Below are 21,594 nucleotides of genomic sequence, written 5' to 3' on the forward strand. Positions count from 1 at the left end.
TAGAAATAACTGTTGCTGGCAAGCAAAGATGGCTGCAACAACAACAGCTAAATAGAGATAATAGTTTGCATTCAGCACCAAAACATACAGCAATATGAGGGGTACAGACAGTCATGTCTGCTCACAGTGAGCAACGACTTAATCCACAAGCAGTTCCTCACAGTGCAGTAGGGCTCCTCATGCTGCAAGGTGCAGGGTTCCTTAGCGTGACTTAGCAGCACTCAAATCCATGTCTACTGTCTGCCACTTCTGTGCAAACTAAATAACACAGTTGTTCTTCACCTGACTATGAGAGGCAGCCACCCTTGGACTGACTTTAAAAAGTATGTCACATTCAACTGAATCAGTAGAAGATTTCAGTTCCTTTCTTAAAATACAGCAGTCATTTGCAACTGGAAAAATAGTGCATAGTTTTACCTTTGAACAGGTAATCAGTTCTGGTTGGGATGAGGGGGTTATAAAAGAACATATACAAGTAGTTCTCTTCATCCTCCCACTATATGAGGTACTGTGTGTCTGTGTTTCCCCACAAAGTCAATTAAGATTCACAATGCCATGGGCACACATACCTTTCTTTATGTTTCATTCAGCACTATTGTAGACACAAATTCTGCAAATACAGCCTCAATGTGGTTGGTTAAAAATTATTTTTCACTCAACTTGGAATACATCCAGGGCTAAGCAGCAACCATCCCAGCCTTAGTAATGATGCAAGAAACCAAGAAACTCTCTTACACATTCTTACTTGATAAAGCAGCCCTCCAAGTAACTAACTGTTCAACATTGCACTGCACTGCTATTACTGTCCTGCTGATATTTATTCAGAGATCAGAGTGTTCCTTGCTGCACGGTTTGTTGAAAGTTCTGACTCAGACTAGATTTGTGTGCTGTGCAGTGTGATCAATGGCGCTTCAAGCCATGGAGCCTCACACACAGAATTTACCCATTCCTGAGGTCTATTAGCTCCTCCTCAAACAGCTAATCTTAGCACACACATGAAACACAAGTCTACTTGCACAGAACTCTCTTCTCTAGACATCATTTCCTTCCATTCAGAAACACTGTGTTGGTAAGTAATTTTTACTGTCATCTGACAACGTCTCTTGCCCATTGTTCACAGATGGTTCACTTATATGGATCCCTTAGCAGGAAGCCTGTCCCTCAACCTGCTCACCCTACTTGCTTTGTGCCTTAAGCACTACGACTCTACCAGATTACCAAGTCTACTCATTTCTGCTATGCTTCCTGAGTATGACATTCCTTGGAGATCAGGACAACAAGAAAGCCTCCTTGACTGTCTAAAAGTCTTTCTTTATCCCAGTCAGAGATCGAGCATCTGATCTTCAACATTAGCAAACTGTACCAAATACCCGCATCTGGGTATCTCTTGCATCCAGTGTCAATCATGCCTTCCTAAAACATTGTCCATCTTGAGCCCTGATACACCCTTTCTGCTGGGATAACTCCATCATGTACCTCTGATGCAGGAGATCTAGTGACTCCAGCAGACCTCACGGTCTACGGCAAAGCTGAAGTGGTCCCAAGCCACACTCTATGGTGAACCTTGTTAATCCTCAAGGTAGATCAGAGGGCTGCATTTCAGTTTTAGGATGTGTTTATGACACACTTTTAACAGCTGAAGTTCTGAGAAGTACTGAGTTTCTTTCAGTCCCAGATTGCTCCTGGTCTCCAGCTGACTCCAGCCCAGACAAAAAAATCATTGGTACTTAGAATTAGTGGGGTGGTGCAAGCTGGAATCATAAAACTCTGAAATAGACCCTGTTGCTATTTCAGTTCTAATTGCTCTCTTTGCTGCCTGGTTAGCAGACACTTTTCAATCAATTGCTGCATTTGTGCTGACAACACTGAATTACAAGAGTTGCTCTTGTCATTTCTGTGACCTCCATCTTCAATTGTTCTTGCTTTCTGGCCAGGAGCTAAGGGACCTTATTTCTAACACTCACAGCCACAAAGCAGGGAAGGAATCTTCCCATACTCAACAGCCCCAGATTCCCAGCTGCTACAGAGAGCACACTGCAAACCTGCCACTGCACATTAGTTGAGAAGCTGACCTGTAATACTTATGTGGGGATGGAGTCCTGTGATTTGTCATTTTAATAATAACCAAAAAAAACCCAAAAAACTAAACATCCCCTTTTACTGAAGTTGTCCCTTCCTGGCAATTTCACACAGAGATCCCAGACCCTAAACTCCTCAGCCCACTGAGCCTTTCCCATCCCCTGCAGGGACTTCATACACTACGATGAATCCGCTCCAGTCAGCAGCTCCTGCAGTCCCATGCATGCTTCTAACACCTGCCAACAGAGGGGATAATGGATGAGCCCTGCCCCACCCCTTCACACAAAGTACGGCCTTATTCTTCAGAAACACTGCTCGGAGCAGGATGCTCCATTACTGGACACTCCTATAAATACACCACACTTTCAGATGGAGGAAGCAAGCCTGCTCTAGTAAATATTTTAGCAATGAAGTGGCATGGGGTTCTTAATGCTTGTCATTTTTCAACATAAGAAGCACTCCATCAGAAGGTGCTCTACCCTCAAGGGAGAGAATGTGCATTCTCACACTAATGGGACAGCCAGCGGCCAACACCTTATCAGTATTAACTTTCCTTGATAATGTTTAGTTTTTCCTCCACTCCACCACCTAACGTTCAGGAAGTACTTGCTTTAATAAGAAAGTTCATAATGTTAAGTTACAGACACCAGGAGAGGGAAGTCTGGTAGACTACAATTGGCAAGCAACAAATTATTAAAAATAAAAATCTTGGCTTTCTCGAGGATAAAAATGTTTTTGTCTTTTTTTTTTTTTCTTTTAAAAAGGAGCTTTTGTCTCTATGGTAAGCTTGGTGGTGAGCTGGAATGCTTGTGGTGATTGAGATGGGGAAAGCAGCAGAGCTTTGGTGGTCTGGAAACCAGTGTGTAAGCAAGGAGTGAGGGCATGCAAGCCTAGATATGGCTCTGCTGACACTAACCTAGATGTTTTATGGGGATAATACCAATTGCTGAGCACAGTAATGCTGCCAGGACTAACTAGGACTGCCTGTAACACAGGCAAAGAGAAGGATAGTATTTTACAGCATGCCTGAAGTCCAGGCAGGAGAGCTCCATGGCAACATGCAGGGGTCTGTTATTCTTCCATTCACTCTCAAGTGCAGCTCCTGGTATTGATGTGATGTCTATACCATGAGGCACGACGGATCTTTGCTCCTCTTTCTCTCCAAGCTGCCAAGTTGCAGCTCTTTCCTCAGCCTTATCCATCCCTAGAAGTGGGGTTAAGAGAGTAACATGTCTCTCTGCAAAACTGTTCTAGGATGCCTTATGAGAAAAAAGGAACTCCGGAGGATGGTTTCTGCAGGGCCTTGAAAGCAATAAACAACCCCAAACCTGCAATGTGCAAACAGTTGCTAATAGGTTTAACTTCATGCATGTGATGATTTCTAGAAATAAGATATTTCACAGGTATGTGCACACACATACACAAAAAAAAATAGTCCTGGCTCCATCCCACACATCTTTGCCTGTGCTAGTTTGAAAACTGTTTGCAATGACTGGAACAAAGATCATACCGTATTTCCTTTAGATAATGGGAGAGAAGAACAAAAATCAGGACTGTGGCAAGTGCAATATTTCATTCTTTCCCTTGCATACTCAGCAGACTTTGTAATCAAGCTTCCTCACTTGAAGACACCCTTCCTGCAAGTATGGAAATGGGCAGTGTCTGTTTCTCAGATTTGTGAAATGTCATCTTATCAAAGCTGTTATAAAAGAGACAGGACAGAATGTCACCTGCCTGTAGAATGGGAGATGTGTGCTGTTGCTTTCCTGCAGAGGTGACCTTGGACCTCTCTTTCACTTCCAAAGCTTTATGTGTCTTGATCATTTAGATGCTAAGTTTGTAGGAGGAACAGAGAAGCAATTTTTACTGTATGTAAAGTGTACAGCACAATGACACCATCTCAGGTGAGGTAATGTGCCTGTATAAATACTTTCCTTTTTTTTTATGTAAAGCTTAAAACATCTGCAAAGACATCAAAAGAGGAATGAGCATGCTGCATAGTAACACAATGCAGCTGACAACTGGCTGATCTAAGATTACTTGAAGTCCTCTTGCAAGCTTTTCCTCTCACCACTCATCTGTAATGTCATTTGGTCAAATTCTAAACAAACGTGGCACAATACAAAACAAGCAGCTGTGGTTCAAAGGGAGCATGCAAGGCACAGGCCCTGGAGACAAAGCCCAGAGGAGAAGCAGAAAAGGGCCATTTCTAGCAGGAAGTGTGAAGAACTCACACAATTATCAGAACTGCACTTTTGCCTTTCAAATCTAAGGAACAATGAAGAGCAAGACAGAACACTGAAAGACATGTCCTTTTTTTTTTTTGTCTTTGTATATCCTTTGTAATAAATAAACCTTCCTATTTCAATATTTGGCAAGGTGACAGAGTCTAAAAAGGAGCAGGAGAGATAATTGATATTAACAGGAGAAGAAGGTGCAATTAAAAACAGGCAAAAACTATTCCATAAATAAGAAGTTCCAACTGAAAAAGGTTATTACTCAGATCTTTAGGCTGACACCTGAAATCAAATCACCCTTAATGTGAACATTACTACAGGGGAAAAAAGCCACTGTAGACATTAGGCTCTGGATTATGGAAGAAATGAGGTTTGCTTCTGACCTTGCTTTTCATCAATTTAAAACAACAAAGAGATCACAGTTTACTCTTGGTAAGCTAAACTTTCCATAACAGCAAGGGGTTTTCCCTGTTCTTAAATATTCTCCTGCTCTGAACTGGAAGAGGATGCTGGATTGTTTAGGAAAAGAGTTTCTTCCTGGTCTCGGTTCCTGTTGTGCTTAGCTATTTTCCAGAGGTCTTAATATACATTCATCCTACACAGAGACAAGAAAAGGAAAACATTTTTCACCTGAACAAGAGGCTCTGGAGAAACAAAACTGTCTGGAATAAAAGCTGAGAATCCATGCTTCAGAACAGTTTGCTTGCATTTCTAGTCCAACTCATCAGGCAAGTTTAAGTATTTATATTTCCCATCTAATAGCAGTCCACATTGTTGTAGCTCACAGGAGAGTTTTTGGCGTCTGCCAGTCTAAATAAAATGATTCAAAACTGAATCATTTCCTGCAATTTTATTTCATAGCTGAATGCACACTATAGCAAGATAAGGCCACAAACACATGGGACTACCTCCAGAAAGTCATCTAACCCTCTGGGTTGCTTCAAGTGGAAGCTCTAACTGGCTACAGTAGATTTTGTTATTATTATGGCATGGAAATATACCTGCAGGAGATGGTCAATGACCAGTGGCAGCTGAGACAGGGCAGTAATCACATTGCAACTGGATTTTCCACCTACTGCTAGAGAAGAAAGGGATGCTTCCCAGTCTCTATCTCAGCTCTTTTAACTGAGGGATCAATATCACCGAGACAGAGGGAGAAAGACAAACAACCAGCAAACAGAAAAGCAACTGCGGGCTGCCACAGTCACGAAGAAGGGAGATAAAAGCCTGCTGCACTCTGAAATCTAATATACTCACTCACCTGGAATGAGTCTCCTGAAAAGGGCAAGCCTGCTCAACATCCTCAGCCAATACCCCCTTCCACAGATGAAGCACCAGCATTTGGAAAGCTCTAGCCTTCTTAGGCTCATTAAAATCTAACTAGCATTTACAGCTCACATCAAGATGAGGTGTCAGCAGAAGCAGGACCCTGTAAATTACACTGTGTAACCAATGTGCTACAGAACAGTCTCCATTCTCCACAAGACATACGCTATCTTTTGAGGAGCAGGTAAGGGATGTGTTGTCTTACTTGTTACATGAGACAAAAAAGTACGCTTTGGGTGCTGAAGACGCTTCTGAGAAAGCAATCACTGAACAACATCTCAGCAGAAATAAGATCTGCTAGAAGACTGACGTTTCAGACCAATGTAATGTGCCTTTAAAAAGTACCATGTCTATACTGCTGTACTGCTTACTTTCTGAAGCTAAGCCAGAGGGATGTACATAGTAAGATCTTTGTCTCATTTCAGGGAGGATACAGGATAAAGATTCTGTGCCAGTAATCTTCCCTGGATTAATGGTTTCTCTTTTATCTGCTGTATTTCTGCTCAGATGTCTTTGCTCTGAATGAGTCAGTGGAATGCAAATGATGAGTACAGTCAGTCTGAAAATATTTAAATCTAGCTTTCTACTGCACTGCAGGTTTGTGGAAAAAAAATACACACATATAAATATACATGCAGAATAAAGGGCAGATGAAAATTACAGATATATCAATAATGAAAAAAAAACCCAAACCACTGGGGGGTCAAATTGACAAGAGATTCATTTTTCTGTTTCTCCTTGCTTTCTTTTCTTCTCTTTTTTTTTTAAATTTTTTTTCCCCACAAATATCAGCATTTAGATGCTTGCTATGAATGGGTGAGTAAAATCTGCAACATTACTTTTCTAAGCCTCAGACACTATACAAAAACGTATCTGTTAGAATAGGAACTTGTTTTTGTTCAGGTTGCTAAATGCCCTATCTTTATTATCCCCAAAAGTATCTTCCCAAAGATAGCATTCTTAATCCTGACAAAGCAGAAACCAGACAGTCTAGGCATCATTTCTTTGGATTTTCTCTCTTTCCTTCTTCTATAACATATTTTTAAGATAAGACTGGATGTGGCACTTGGTGCCATGTCTAGCAACTGCAGCGATAGTGGATCAAGGGTTGGACTTGATGATCTCGGAGGTCTCTTCCAATCCAGCTGATTCTATGATTCTATGATTTCAGGTTTTTTCATCCTGTTGGGGTGTGGTTCCTCTCCTCTTCTTCTTAGGGCATAGGTTTCCCCGTAGCAAGTGATAACATTCCATAAGCAACCAGGTTAGGGAGGTTTTTTGAGCTGCATCTCTGTTTGAGAAGCCAGGAGAGAACTCACGGGATTTTGTCATGGGCTTCAGCAGGAACTGTCCTCAAGAGGTGGCTGCCCACAGGGTTTTTACAGTACCTAAACAGCAGCACAGAGGATCTCCAAAAGCTGGAAGGAGGAATTGGAAGGGAAAGACTGGATAATTTCCTGGGCTTTTGCAAATTTTGTGAGAGTTGCCTTCAACACATAAGGCTCAGTAAAAGACCTGTCCTGGAGTAAGTAGCACCTTTCTGATTAAGGATGCTGTAAAGAGTAAACTCTTCATCAAGAAAGAAAACACCAGCATTAACTTGGTATCTACTACTGTACTTAACAAGAAATTAAATAGCATCATAAATTGTGCAATCAGAATCATTTGCAAGAGAATATTAAGCCCTCTAGCCCATCATAAAAGAAAAGAAATTCTCCTTCTGAAAAACTGCCTATAAATACAGCTGCAAAAAAAACAAATAAAACAAAGATTCATATTGTCTACCCAATCCATGTGAGACTTAAGAATTAGTTAGCAGGAGGAATCTACTTTTAACAAAAAAAGAAGATATTTCTATTTTAATGGCTTTCTAAGAAACCACCTTTTCTTCTAAATTTTCCTTAAAAATTAATTTTGTAAGACTTTTATATTGATTTTGTATTAAGCATTGAATTTTCAAATGTCATTTTTAAAAAGTTGTAATTCACAACAGGTCTGGTTTTCAAGACAAAAAAATAACTTAGTTTTCCATCCGTTTTCATTGAAAAAAATAGAGAGGATTTCCTGAAGAATGGAACCAGCAGTTTTCAAAACACATCTTTTAAAATGGTAGAATATTGACAAAAATTAAATTTTCAGGTGAAACATCCAGATGTTCCATAAAATAAGCCTTTTTTTTTTTTATCCTCCTGTTCCCAGTAAGAGGAGACACTTTCAAATCTCGGTAGTGTGTTTTCAGGTCTGTTGGAGCACTACACCACCACAGGACTAACAGCTGGGTATGAGGAGTAGGTCTGTCATTGTGCAGTTCTCACAAGAACACCCAACAAACTCTTCCAAAGAACTGTGAAACTACATTCTGCCCTGTTATGTTGTGATTAACTGTCACCCAGTAATGCCCAGAACTTCTTCCAGGTCTTCATGAATGATGGATGACTAAGGTACTTCTGGTAATTTTCAAGACTTCCACAAATGTGAACCTCAGGACCAGGACAGCTTAAGCAAAAGGACAATGAGAAATCAAAACCTACCTTTGCAGTGGAACCACACATCTGCTCTACAGAGGAATTAATGAAGGAAAGGAATCACTGTGGCCATTTTTACAATGAGGACAAGCTAATGATGACCTTCCTCCACAGGCTAGCCGGGTCATTCTGCAAGGCTGGTGCCATCAGCTTTGCTAAGAAAGCTGCCCATAAGCAGAAGGATCGAGATCTACCCGTAATTATGTTTTGAATCAAACTAGCTAGTCCCTGCTACCATGAAGCATCCTAATGACATTGACAGCAATCCCCACAAATTCACTAGTCTCACAACAGCCACATTTGTTTCAGCAGGACAAGGCTCTGCTATGTGGACAAGGAGCTTGCAGCTTTTATCTGTCCTTCACAGTTTCCTGAAAACCACTTACAAAGCACGACTCACTTCAGCTTACAAGACTCCTTATACCCATGAGCATCTGCTTCAGTTATAGGTAAGAAAACGAGACTTTTTTGGTTAACCTGCCAACAAATTCCTGTGTGAGACTGCTGCTTCCCCACATTGGTGGCCAGACTTCCACTGTCAGCACCTGAATATGATCTCCATCTTGCAATTTATATAGTATTCACAGTGTTACAGAAATGCACAGTTGAAATGCAATTATTATTCTTATCTCATTGGAAAGACTGCATGCATTTCCCTCCTTGAGATCATCTTCTCCAAGGAGTCATTTAAAGTAAAACTCTCGCGTTCTGAAAACGTGTCTTCAGCATGAGATCTGAGTATTTTCTGTCTTGGACACAATAAAAGCAAGAAATTGAATCAAAGTGTATTCCTAAAATGATATACTTCTCCTGCCCACTTCTCTCTCTTTCCTACACAAATACAAAATCCTGGAAGGTGCCAATTTTCAAACTCACTATACAGCATGAAACAATATTTAGAAGCATGGTGCATAATACAGATACTCTACAAATATGTTCAAACAAACAAAAAATTAGCATTTCATGGCTAGGAGAGCATATTTTTTAGCCCAGTCTTTAACTTAATAATTTCTTCACAGGCAAATTCAGCCTATATGCTATTAAATAGTTCCTAGAGTCCTAGGTCAAACCAAGTGAGAAAATGAATAGGCCCATTCATGCTTCAGACAGGATAATTCTGGTAAAACTGGTGCTGACAGTGTTAAAGAGCAGTGATGGAGGAGTCTAGCCTTGTCATTCTAGTTGTGACCATGAGTGACAAAAAATGTGTTTCCTTTTCCAGTGAACTGATCTTTCGAGTTTATACAACCTAAACTGTGCTTACATCATTTGAAATTCAAGGGAGTGAAAATTCATGCACTCAAGTGCATGCTTTGTTTGAGCCTGCCATGAGTCTAGCACAGCAAAATGTACGGAAGAGCTGGTAATTTTAAGGTGCTAAAATAAGAAGGGTGGTACCAAAGTGTGATCCTAGATCACCTGATCTCTAAATACTATGGGTCCTCACCTGCATTGGGGTGCAGTCTGCCTAGTGAGTGGGTTCACTTTGGAAATGGTCCTTTGGTGCATGCCCATATCCTCCTTGTTCTGCAAAGGGAACCTATGGAGCGGGGAGGAATCTCCAGGTAACAATGCAGAAGAAGTAATACAAAGCAAAAAGACTAAAGCAGCAATCATAAAGAACCAGGAAAACTGTCATAGACTAAAGCCCATTCTCAGTTGCAGCAATATCCCTCTGCCTCAACCCTTGCTTCAAATCATGCTAAGTATCAAAGAAGCATTTTTCTCACCCAAATAGAATTCCATTTTTCCTTAGAAGGGCACTAAATCCAATGAATTAAACATTATCTTTCACAACAACAAAGAGAAATTAGTATCTCCTCTTACTTTCTTTTTCAGCAGGGCAAGGTAGGGACTTCACCCCAGACAGACAATGCAAATAGCTCCCATAGGTATTTCCTTCACCACTCCTTCAGAGGCACCATATTAAAAGTAAACTAATGCTGTAGGCAGCTTCGGAAAATGACTTCAATGGTATTTATTGCTTTGATAGGGTCAGTGCACAGTATGTGCATGTTGCCTTTTAAACATATGTTTCAGGCAAAGAATCAAAGCTAATTTCAGTGTGTGAAAAGCAAGCAGATTTCATTACTGATTGTGACTTTAACTTCAAAGTGATAAGGATGCTGGATGTAGGTTCTCAAAACTAAATGTCCAAATGGGAATTTATGATGTAGAACTTCAGCTTTATCATCCATGGGCTTCAGTGCAGAATGAAGAAAGAAATTCTCTGCTTCCAGGAATCTCACAGTTAACCCACAAGCCAGCTGACTCTTTTTCCCTCTCTCTAATTCTCCCTGCAGCTATTTCCTCTCCATGACATGTTAAAGCAAGAATGGCCATTGGCATTAACCACTTTTGGCATCCAAGTAGTGAATATGAAAGAGATCTGATTTTTTTTTTCCCATCACTACAATGCAGCCCCACTTTGACTCTTTGCAGAAGTGTCAGCAGAATTCATAACAAGCTCAACACAATCTGAGTTGCAAAGTACAATAAAAAGCCTGCTGGTAAGTATTTTTTGTTTTGTTTTTAATGAGGATTCCTCTCATACTATTGCAACAGATCTAGTTTGCAACTTCAGGCAGCGATGTGTAATAACCCTTCCTACGTGGTGCATGGAAGGAGGTGGACCTGTAAAATTATTAAAAGGCTGCAGGTGTAAGCATCAAGAAGTGAATGAATGAAGGCTTTGTCCAATGTTTTGCACAAGATCAGATTCAGGATAGACTATCACTAGTGGTAAAAGCCAGAAGGTTTAAACCCAGTAGCCTAAAGATAAGTATCTAACTCAGGCTTAGATAACTAAGGTGACCACATTTTCCGGAAGATACTTTGAGTACATATTTAACTTTGAAAGCAAATGTAGCTAATTCACTACTGAAGAAAAAGCTTAGATATCTGTAAAAATTCTTATATGTGCAAATTAACATGTATAAAAATACATATACACATTCAACCAGTAAGTATATATACATGTGCATATACATACTTATGTACACTGCTGAATCAAGACTCCAGGGAGCCTAATTTGCACAGTGAGTGAGCTACCACAACTTCACTTCGAGTCAAAGAAAAGTACAAGATTTTGAAAATAATCAGGCCTTTTTTTTTAATGCTCCTGTCCACAAATACAGATGTGCACTCAGTTTTGTAAGGCTTTGTCCAGGTCTGTTTAATAGCACCACACTCCCCTAGGTTCAAATGACACCTTTGAAACAACTGGAGCAGTACATGACACCTCTTTATTATCATCTCAACAAGAATGATAACAACCTCCTCTGTTTGGTGAAATACCCATGGGAATTTTACCCAATTAAGTGAGGATAACGTTGTCTTTCATGATTTTAGCTGGCTGTCTACCATTTCCATTGTATACTTGGTAGTCAGTTACAAAGGACGCAATATCCACTAAAGGAAAATGTACAGACAAGGGGTTAGACATTTCAAGAGTGGAGAAAGGGAGGTAGAAATCGAAGGAAGAAAGAGAAGGATGACACAGTGCAATTGCTCAGCTTAATAGCACAGCTGCTTAAACAACTGAATAGCAATCAACGGGTTAGTATTCAATCCAAGTTTAGATCGCATTGAAATCTATTAGAATACTGCATATAATGAATGACTCTTACTTATTTGGTATTCTATCTTGGAATTAATCAGCTCAGTTGTTATGCAGGGGGAAAAAAATTAAAAAAAAAAAGTCAGTGAGTAGACAGGCCCAAAACCAAGAAAAACAACCACCTTGATTTCCCTGGTGGTTCACAGCCTCACAGTACTCAACAACACAGGCTGAAGCTGAACACTCTGAGAAACAATGCAAGTTAGAGGTTTCATGGCTGTTGGGGAAGCAACCTGGTTTTGCTCATGTACAGGTTTGCTCCATCCCTTCCTGGCTCTCGCAGTGCTCATAGGGTTGTACCATCTGCTGGAGCACAATTCAGAGGTAGCTTTAAAGTGATGATGATAGCTCTGGGAAACGATAATCTTTGGGTCATAGAAAGATGTACTGCAGTGTATAAATAAGATAACTGAAAGTGCTGAGCAGGGCATGTTTGCATTATGAAATGTACTTTCTTTTTTTCTTGTACAAAACCTGCCTTGAAAGCATGGGGAATCCAGCAGGATTGAAAACCAGAAGGAAAGCAACATAGCCCCAGAAGCTGCACAAAGGAGAAGAGGGATGCAGGAATGGTAAGCTGTAGTATTATTGACTGAGGAATGATAAAAGAGGAAGGAATTCAACAGTTACATCTCTTTCGCTTGGTGCAATGGCATGAGATCAAAGGCTTACATTCACATTAGCCCAGAATAATGCATACTCCATAAATGATGCAAAGCTAGGCTACATTCCCAGGAAGTGACAATGCCTCAAGATGCCCCTTTGCTAAGTTTAGGTCAAGGCAACAGGCTCCTGCATATTAAATCTTTTTCAAAGCACATAGATAGTTAAACCACTGGCCATGGAGATAGACTGCATTCAGGACAGGTATGATGTGCTCCATTGGCTTCTACTTTTCCAAACATAGTCAATTTTCATTCATTTCTTTTCCAATTGCTATTGGTATTTCAGAGGATCCAAACTGTTCACCTAAGCACAGAGAAGCTCGGGCTAAGAAGCTGGATTTGATTTTATTGTTTAAAAACAAGTATGAGAGAGGAAAGCATTAGAAGATAGTCAACTCAAATTCCAGAGGTGTGGGTCAGTCCCACCTCTGCACTGGCCACCTCTGTGACCTCGATCAGCTCACTTGGGACAATCCCTTTAATGACTGCAAAGTAAGAAAAAGGTCAAATGGTTCTTGAAACCCCAGGTTTAATTTTTTCATGAGATACATTTGTCAAAGCCACCTAAAGATTCAGAGCAGTGATGGTTGTACCTTGATTCCTGGGGGATCCAGCTATTGTAGACACCTTAAACAAAACACCACCAGAACACATCCATATCATAAATTCCTCTAAGAAACCTTAACCTCCGGGACTCTGTATTCCACTAGTTAAATGGAGATGAATAATTATTTTCCTCACCTTTCACGATTTGGTCAGTGCAGGGATGCGTTGCCATACCAACGGCGATCCAGCCTGGCCATAGGACAGGGCTGGAAGTGTGGAGGTGCACACATCCCAGGCCAAGAAAAAAAATTCTCCTCTGTCCCTCCCTGCTTTCTTCCCTCCCTGCCTCCCTCCCTCCTCTCACTTGAAGAGAAGCAGTTTCTCTTTGTGAGAGAGCACAAAGAGGAAGAAAGAAAAGGAATTGTCCATCAAGCTCAGCAGAGCCTCAGGGGCTTTCAGCAGAGGATGCCACAGCCTATGAGGAGAGTGCTGAAGACTGATTTTAAAAGGACAGTTCAACCCTATCTACATTGAACTGCCTCCAGCAGCCCCCAGCCTGTGAAGAACATGTAGCACTGAAAGACTCACTGACATCTTCTCTTGTTTTTCTTTCCACAGATCATCACCGCTTCTCACTCACAGGGAGAGTGAAGTCCCTCGCTATTCCTCTGCCCAGTGCCACAGCCCTTGCTATACTGCTGCCACCCAGACCCTTACTGAGAGCTCGTGGTGGGCACTACTGGTCTGGTGGGGCCTCTGGGTCCTTCTTTACTTGCCAAAAACGTCAGCGGATCTGTAAACGTTACTTCAGGGAAGATGTAACAGATACATTCATTCCCTGCCAGTGCCTGTAAATCCTGCAGATCCAAACAGGGGTTCTAGCCAGTACTGGAGGAAAATGAACCACGTAGACAGTGCCAAATCTGTGTCCCATTCCAGACACCCTTTCCAGGACACCGGAACCCAAAAGGGACTGTCAAAAAGCACAGCGAACAAGTTGATTATGAGAGGAGACTGGAAAGCATATGAGAGAGCCACAGAAATGTCTCATCTAAGGGCAGAAACAATAAAGTTGTGTTTATATTTATGTACATATATATATGTCTGTGTGTGTGTATACAGTAATTAACAGTGTGGAAAAAATAGAATAGGACCTTCCAGTCACCTTTTCCCATAGTATCAGAGGAGAATGAGTGTAGACAAGAATGGAGCAAGTCAAAATTACAATAGAGCTATCAGACAACACAGCTATTTGGTATCCCAGACCACACAATCCCACTGAGACTACATGTTCCATCATGCTCAAAAACAGAATCAGAGATCTTTGAATATCTAGAGGTACAATTATCTATTAAAAGTAAACAAGCCTCAGGGAAGTGTAAAATTCCTTGGAGTGCAGGAGGATAGGAAAACATCCATTCATCAGAGAGAATGACAAATCATCTGTGAAATGAGTAATCTTCAAGTACATGTTTAGGTATCTACTTCAAGAGGTGTAGACATGCATTTACCATAAGAAAGACCAGATCTTTATGTCACTGAGCCTATGTTGGCCTTTGGAGACAGAGGTGCTAAACCAAGGTAGCATGGAACAGCGAAGTGAGAAGAAAGGAAGGAATTGGGTGAATTAAGACTATTGCTGCAGTTTAAGGCCCTCCCCTACCCATGACATACTCTTTGACCCTGTGTGGGTCAAATTTTTTCACAGTGACAACAATTAGCCATTGGAATCATCTCCTCAGGGAAATGGTGGTTTTCCCAACACTGGACACTTCTAAGATTCAGCTGGTCCATGTGTTGTGCCATCTTGTCTAGATCCTGCTTTTGCCAGGAAAGGTTGGATCAGATGATTCTTCTAGTCCACTTCCAACCTGGCATCCTTTGATTCAATTATTCTTAATACATTCTTTGGACTGAACATCTACTAATATTTTTTTCTTTATGAGCTGAAGACTCTCTCCTACCATACCCTCATCAAAGCCTCCTGAATGAGTAAACATCCACCTCTTGGGAACCTCAAGAGCTCTCACATGAAGAACAGGTTTAGCCACTCTTTGAGACATTTTGTTAGAATGGCTGTACCACTTTTATAAACTAACCTTGCTAAGAACTGTGAAGTTTGGGTGTCTGGGAACATATCCACTCATTTCCAAAAATTCGTCATGAAGAAGGGAAAAAGCTGGATTTTTTTAAACTATGCTGCTGGTCAAGATGATTGTAGGGATGAAGTAGATGAGCAGATGCAGACCAGGCACAGACTCCTGCTTTTCTTGATGGAGCTACGCTTAAGTGAAGTCCCTTCACCAGAAATAATAAAATGGACATCTATGACAGCATCTGAAAGCTATTTCTGGATATACTTCAACAAGAGCAAATGCATTAAGGGTGGACGAGTGTTTTACAGGAAGAGGTGGCCACAGAGAGGTTAGGAGAGCATGGAGGCCTCAACTGGGGGAAAGGAATATGAAAAGGAAGAAAGAAGAGAGGCAGCCAGTCCCACTGATAAAATGGGGAAGCTCTGCCATGGGTCAGAGTTTGTAATCATACCAGCCTCCTAGATTTTATTTCTGTACAGGAACTATGCTGGGAGCACAGCTGCTAATCCCTGGATTTAAAAAATTGAACGGTTAAGTTAAAATGAGGGGAAGTAAAATGTCATTATAATGAATGAAAATAAAATGTCTTGATCAAGCACCATTATATCAAGAGAGATGAATGATTAAACAACAGCCGTAGCTACATCAGTACAACTGTTTTTCTTCGCCTTCACAATTGCAGGTTTAAGAAATAATAGCTATGAAGTTTGTCTAAGAATGGCATTAACTACTGTTTTGTATTGATGCTAAAAATAGAATAGATTAATACTTTTTCACTGTATTTTCCTTAGCTACATGTATAAATATCATTAAAGCTTTAAGGATGTACACCAGGTAATTGCTTCCTCAGAAAGTCCACTAGACTTCTTATGCTTTTATGCTACAGAACAAACATCAAAAGAAAGGCTATAGACCCAGTTTCCAATGTAAAAGTCATTTTTTCTTCACCTTTTAAAATTAAAAAATGTCCTCAGGGAGCAAATAAATATACAAATTATACTGCCAAAGCCAAAGGAGAAGCTCCTCAGTGAATATGGGAATAAGTTCCTTAGCATTGTCATCTCCTCACTATCTCACAGGCATGCCAGAGGCACACAACACAGAAAATGCCAGACACCCATTTGCAGTAATTTCAACAACTCCAGGTCCCATCCTCACTCTCCAAACATCTTGGAAATGATCTTTCTGCACAATGCTAGGTGGTCTGGTGACCTTTACAACGTGCCAGCTACTTTTGGGCTCACATTTATTTAGCTCCACCACTATCAGCAGAGAGTCTTCCATGCTTTTACAGCTTAAATGCAGCCTTCTTGCTCCACACACAGGCCTAAAGGGTTCAGAAGAACATAGCCCATATTGCCTGATACTGCTCTCTGAACCAGACTCATCAGACTCTTCTTGAAAGACTTGCTCCTGCATTTGATTCTCACAGGATCTGCCTCCTCCAAAGGCACTCGTGTGGCTTCAGCACAGCCCTAAAGAGAAGAATCTGAGCATCATATGAAATTCTTAACGAGGTGCCAAGCAGTGCTTCTCACTTTCATTTTATCCCTAGAAGTGACACATCCCAACGCTCAGCCTGCCTTCTCCACCAAACATAATGCCTTGGAAGGCATCCTTGGCCACTGTCTTTCTAGGTCTCTGGCAAACATGTTCCACCCAACACAGAATTTTATTGATCACAGCTTTTATTGATTTATATGTGTCTGCATAATCTGCTCGTGCTATTTGCTAGCTCACCAACAGAAGGGTCAAATTTATGCTGGGTTCTCTTTTATAATGTTGCTACAAAAAATTGCTAGCATCAGTAAAAGGAATTCTTTCTTGTTACTGGTCTCAATTAAATTAGTTAGGAGCGCACCCCAAGCTGAAGGTGTGGGTGGAGAGGCACACAGAAGAGCAGTGTTTGACTCAAAAATGCTTTTGCCTTGGAGGCTGTCCTCACCCAAAACCAAACGCTTATTTGACGGGAAACCATAGCAGAGATCTCCTCTGACCTTCCCAGATGGAAACAAAGGAGTTTCACCTCATGAAGAGGAAATATAAAAATATATACATATCTATATAGAGATAAATTAATATATATTTATATATATGCATAATCTGTAACACATATATGGAGGCTTTAGGCTCACATGGTTGGACAAAGGGCTTTCTAAAGGAAAGAAGCTGCTGATCTTGGCAGGGTGAAGTGTGTCCTGATTAAATATATGACCACCCACCATTTTCACAATGGAATGTTCAAAGGAATGCTCTGCTCCTGTGAACCACTGACTTCTGGGATGTCATCTAAGGTCCACCTATCAGTGCAAAGATCACTGCTGACTTCAACAGGATCCAAAAACAGCCTAAGCCTCTCTTTTAAAACCAGCTTTTGGAAACAGTTCCTGCACCTGAGTCAAGTTTTGTCTGCTTTGTTACCGGTTTTAAATAACGGGCATCTTAGACTCCTAGATGGATGGAAACTTGTTTTAGACTGGCTTTGTTTCAGAAGTTCTGAGCATTTGCAGTGCTAGGGACCTGTTGGGAGCAATTCAATCAGCATTTGCTCTTGAAAACCATGATCCTTACAAGTGGTCCAAGATCTAACTGGTTCTGTACGTCTGCCCCCAGGTCACACCACACACACGTCCAACCCCAGAATGCTGCCACATGAAGTTGCAGCCTAGTGGCTCTTCTCTGTCAGGAAGTTCCATGTAGAGCAGCTTTGCTTTCACAGTGACAAAGGGGGGCAAAATTCAGTTTTCACTCACCTGACTACCACACCACAGAAATCCAGCCAGTTCAAGGGCACCATTCCTGGGTTTGTATCACTGCAGCTAACAAGAGAAGCAGGACAAAAAGCCAGGCAGAAAGGTGAGAATGCTAGGAATATGGGCATGTTTACAATTCCTTTCTGATAATCACAGTAAATGTATTTGTATCACTTTCACAGATATACATCCTCACTCCTCAGACCGGTTCTAGCTGATCCGTATAATGCATGCAGAAGGCTTGGTTCTCACCAAACAGAAATAGAAAGGAAGATTTGCTGTGAGAAAATCTATTTTTTTTTCTGTGAATATTAATCATTTCAGCTTTGATAGTGAAGTGATACGAGTGAAAAAGCCAAGAATTGCTCCAGGGCTCCACACAGATGACTATTGTAGCAAAGACATTTGCTGGAGATAACGCTGCTTAAGCTCAGAATCGTTATACTGTATACAGTTAACTCCAATCAGCCTACTTGCTCCCCTAGATTTAAACAGAATTAATGTAACATCTCAGCTGAAGCTGGAACTCAGCAACTCGGAAAATAAAAGTGACAAATTATAACAAGTTCCATATGTGTTTTAATCTTAAATGGCAAAAAGAAAACGATTATGCCAGATGATAGGAGAGCAATATGGTCCCAATACACTGTTCATCTCCTTAACAGCTTTAAATAATGTTTGGTATGTTTTGCAGTAAGAAAAGTATGGGGATTGCTCTAAAAATTTCCACGGGTAAAATAAAGGTCATCACCTCTTAGCCTGGAAAGTCAGAATAAATTTTGGACCAACTAACATGCACCAATAGAATACAATGGTCATTTGGTCATTGTAATATATTTTCATAATATGACAAAAATCTTCACATTTCAAACCAAATAAAAAAAATCTTCAGTTAAAGAGCAAATAAATGAATGCATTTCTTTTCTTTGGGAAATGTGTAGACACAAGGGGAAACCTGTGTTACACCATCAAAATTTTTTCATCTAATCTTATTTATGCTATAACATTTTAAAGATCCAAGAGGGTCACAACTCTTAAAGGCAGGCCTTGAAAAAGCATAGTTTGCAGGGTAAATAGACAAAGGAAATTTTGAAATTTAGGGACTGAGGCACACAGAGGCTCTAAATTTAAGACACCAAAGGGCATCCGGAACACCAGTCGCAGAACTGGAAGTTTCAGTCTTCTTCTGCTAACTTCAGTGCACACTTAATATTTCTAGTGAGTAGATGACCACTGCTGTAAGAGGGAAAGAGGAAAGGTCACAGAATTACCAGCAAGAGAGTGTGCATTAGCCACCAGTATGTGCCTTCTGCACATTGTCTTAGAAAGCATTGGTGGATAATTGAGAATGGATGGTCAGAATGTGCACTAACAACTGACTACCTATCTGGAAGGACTGGCTGCTGATGGAACAAAAACAGTACTCTGAGTTACCTTAAATAAGCAGTGAAATAAAAAATAAATAAATAAAGTCCCTCTGCTATAATTGATGCTAAACATCCTACCACTGTAAAAAGCTGCTCTAAGTAGCATTAAAAGGTAGAGTTTCTTTATTAATACCAATTGTGCCTATTTATTCCTTATATCCCTCCTTGTTCCCCACCATCATCAGTCTTACAGGTCATTCTCTCTTTTTACCTCACTACATTTCCATCTCTTGCTAATTTACAGTAACAGAAGCAGCAGCAGGATTTTCCTATCCATCAGTGAAGAAGTCTGAAATATGCACCTCTGGGAACTGATGCATATTTACAATGTCATCAGGAAAGCTCAGTCACTACGTTTGTTTGGAGAGTTTGCACTCTGACAGCCCCAAACCATGCAAACAGCTGAGCTTAAAGCTTCAAAACATGAGAATACTCCAAGGTTCACCTGTTCTGTAGTTTCTAGGGAGTTTTAGAAAAGGGTAGAAGAAATAATACTAAAAGTGAAATGTACTTTGGAAACTTCTAATTACCAGAATTTTTGCATTACAAGGAATAAATGTTAACAAAATGTAAAATACAACACAAAGAAGGATCACACAAAGGCACAATGAGACTGATAAGAGGAACTCACAAAAAGAAAGAACAGTATCTTCTAACACATATATGAAACCTTTCACTTTGAAAAAAATTACAGCCTACAGGTAAAACTCCACTAGCTCGTGCTAGTATGAAATTAATTTTGACCTAGTTTTTTATTTTGCATTATTATACATAATATGAAATTAAAAAGTCAAAACATAAAATTTTCATCCTTTCTTTTGAAGCACCGATACATTTCATTCTGACAACATGAGGACATTTTGATATTTGTCAGATGTTTTTGATTAGTTCTTCTTCCACTAGCTCAGAATGAAACTGGATGAATCTATCAAGACTTCAAGACAGATGAAAAATGTTAGGATAACTTCTCCAAAAGTAATACGGCACAGGCAGGATGAAGGCAGTATGTAAAAGCAGAAACAGGAACATACAAAAGCTTGTGCCTGAGCTTGAAGTCTTTTTAGGACAGAAGAGACCCAGAGCACTACCGAGAGCTGTAATAAAGCTAGAACAACACCACAGTAATGAAACTCCATATTTGATGTGCATATGCAACAAAGAGATGTCACCCCTAGACTGCCTCTCCCGTGATGAAGCACCAGGTTAAATTATGTTGGTAGGCTTAGGCTAAGGAATAACTTCACTGTGACACCAAAGATTGAACAGGAGAGTGAATGAGGAAAGCGTGTAAAGTAAAAAGAATAGCATAAAAAAAGAAAGAGGAGGAACAGAAATGACATTGAGAAAAACTATAGTCCCACCATTAAATGGCAGTTGGGGTACATGGCTACTGGTACAGTTTTTTTCTTTCACAAGTGAATAGTGTTTACTTTAAGACTTTGGTACAGTAGCTTTCTTTGATAAATCCAGAGAGAATTTTTTGGATTTTAGTAATATGGAAAAAGAACATATTCTATGAGGGAAAAAATAAAAGGGTATCAAAAGCAAAAATTCCACAGGACAGTAGGAATGTAGTGCCCACAACTTCAGGATCTAGTGCTTTGCCTGGTAACATTAAAAATAGAAAACACAGAATATATACAAGACAACAGAACATACTCCTGGCCTGGCCTGGCCCACATTTCCATTACATCACCTTGCCTTTATTTCAACTGCAGGTTCATTTCACCTCAAGCAGGCCAGAAGTTCCTCTTAAGCAGACCGCCTCTTGAAAGACAACTCACTTTACCTCCCAAATTGCTCCCATTCCCAGTGAGCCTTCCTTGCTCTGCATCAAAATTCCTTTACATCCCAGACAGTGACTCCCTAAGTGGAGATGACAGTGGAGGCAGTCCTTCTGGTGGAGGACAGGAGTTTATGGCATCCCAGGTTTCCAGATAGACTTCTCTCCTCTCTGCTCCATTCACTGCATCTGAGTTACAACAGCGACATCCGTCTCCTTGGCACACTGAGAAGCATGATTTCCACCTCCAGCAATTAATGTTTAATAAAAAAAAGTAGCCACAACAACTCCATACCAAGACTTGCAACCATCTGTTACTGCCTTGTTAGTGTATGTTTTCTAGAGTGACCAATCTACTTCATACCAACAGTGCAGTATGCGTCTGTTAAAGAAATATTTTACTGCACAGGCTATAGATGAATTTCTGATGTGGGGGAAAGAAGCAAAGAAAGCCAAAATAAACACTGGCTTGATTATTTTAAGATATATCTCTTGCTCAAGTACACACATATAAATCTCACCCAAAGACACAAGAAGG

The 21,594-nt window shown here is 40.4% G+C and overlaps 1 long non-coding RNA gene across 1 annotated transcript in view; it reads right to left on the reverse strand.

The window, feature by feature from the left end:
- Nucleotides 1-21,594, reverse strand: part of LOC108501574 — a 38,623-nt gene that overhangs the window by 4,829 nt on the left and 12,200 nt on the right. The window lies entirely within an intron of this gene.

The sequence above is a fragment of the Lepidothrix coronata genome, unplaced genomic scaffold, assembly GCF_001604755.1.
Source record: "Lepidothrix coronata isolate B3197 unplaced genomic scaffold, Lepidothrix_coronata-1.0 Scaffold104, whole genome shotgun sequence".
NCBI classification, from domain to species: Eukaryota; Metazoa; Chordata; class Aves; order Passeriformes; family Pipridae; genus Lepidothrix; species Lepidothrix coronata.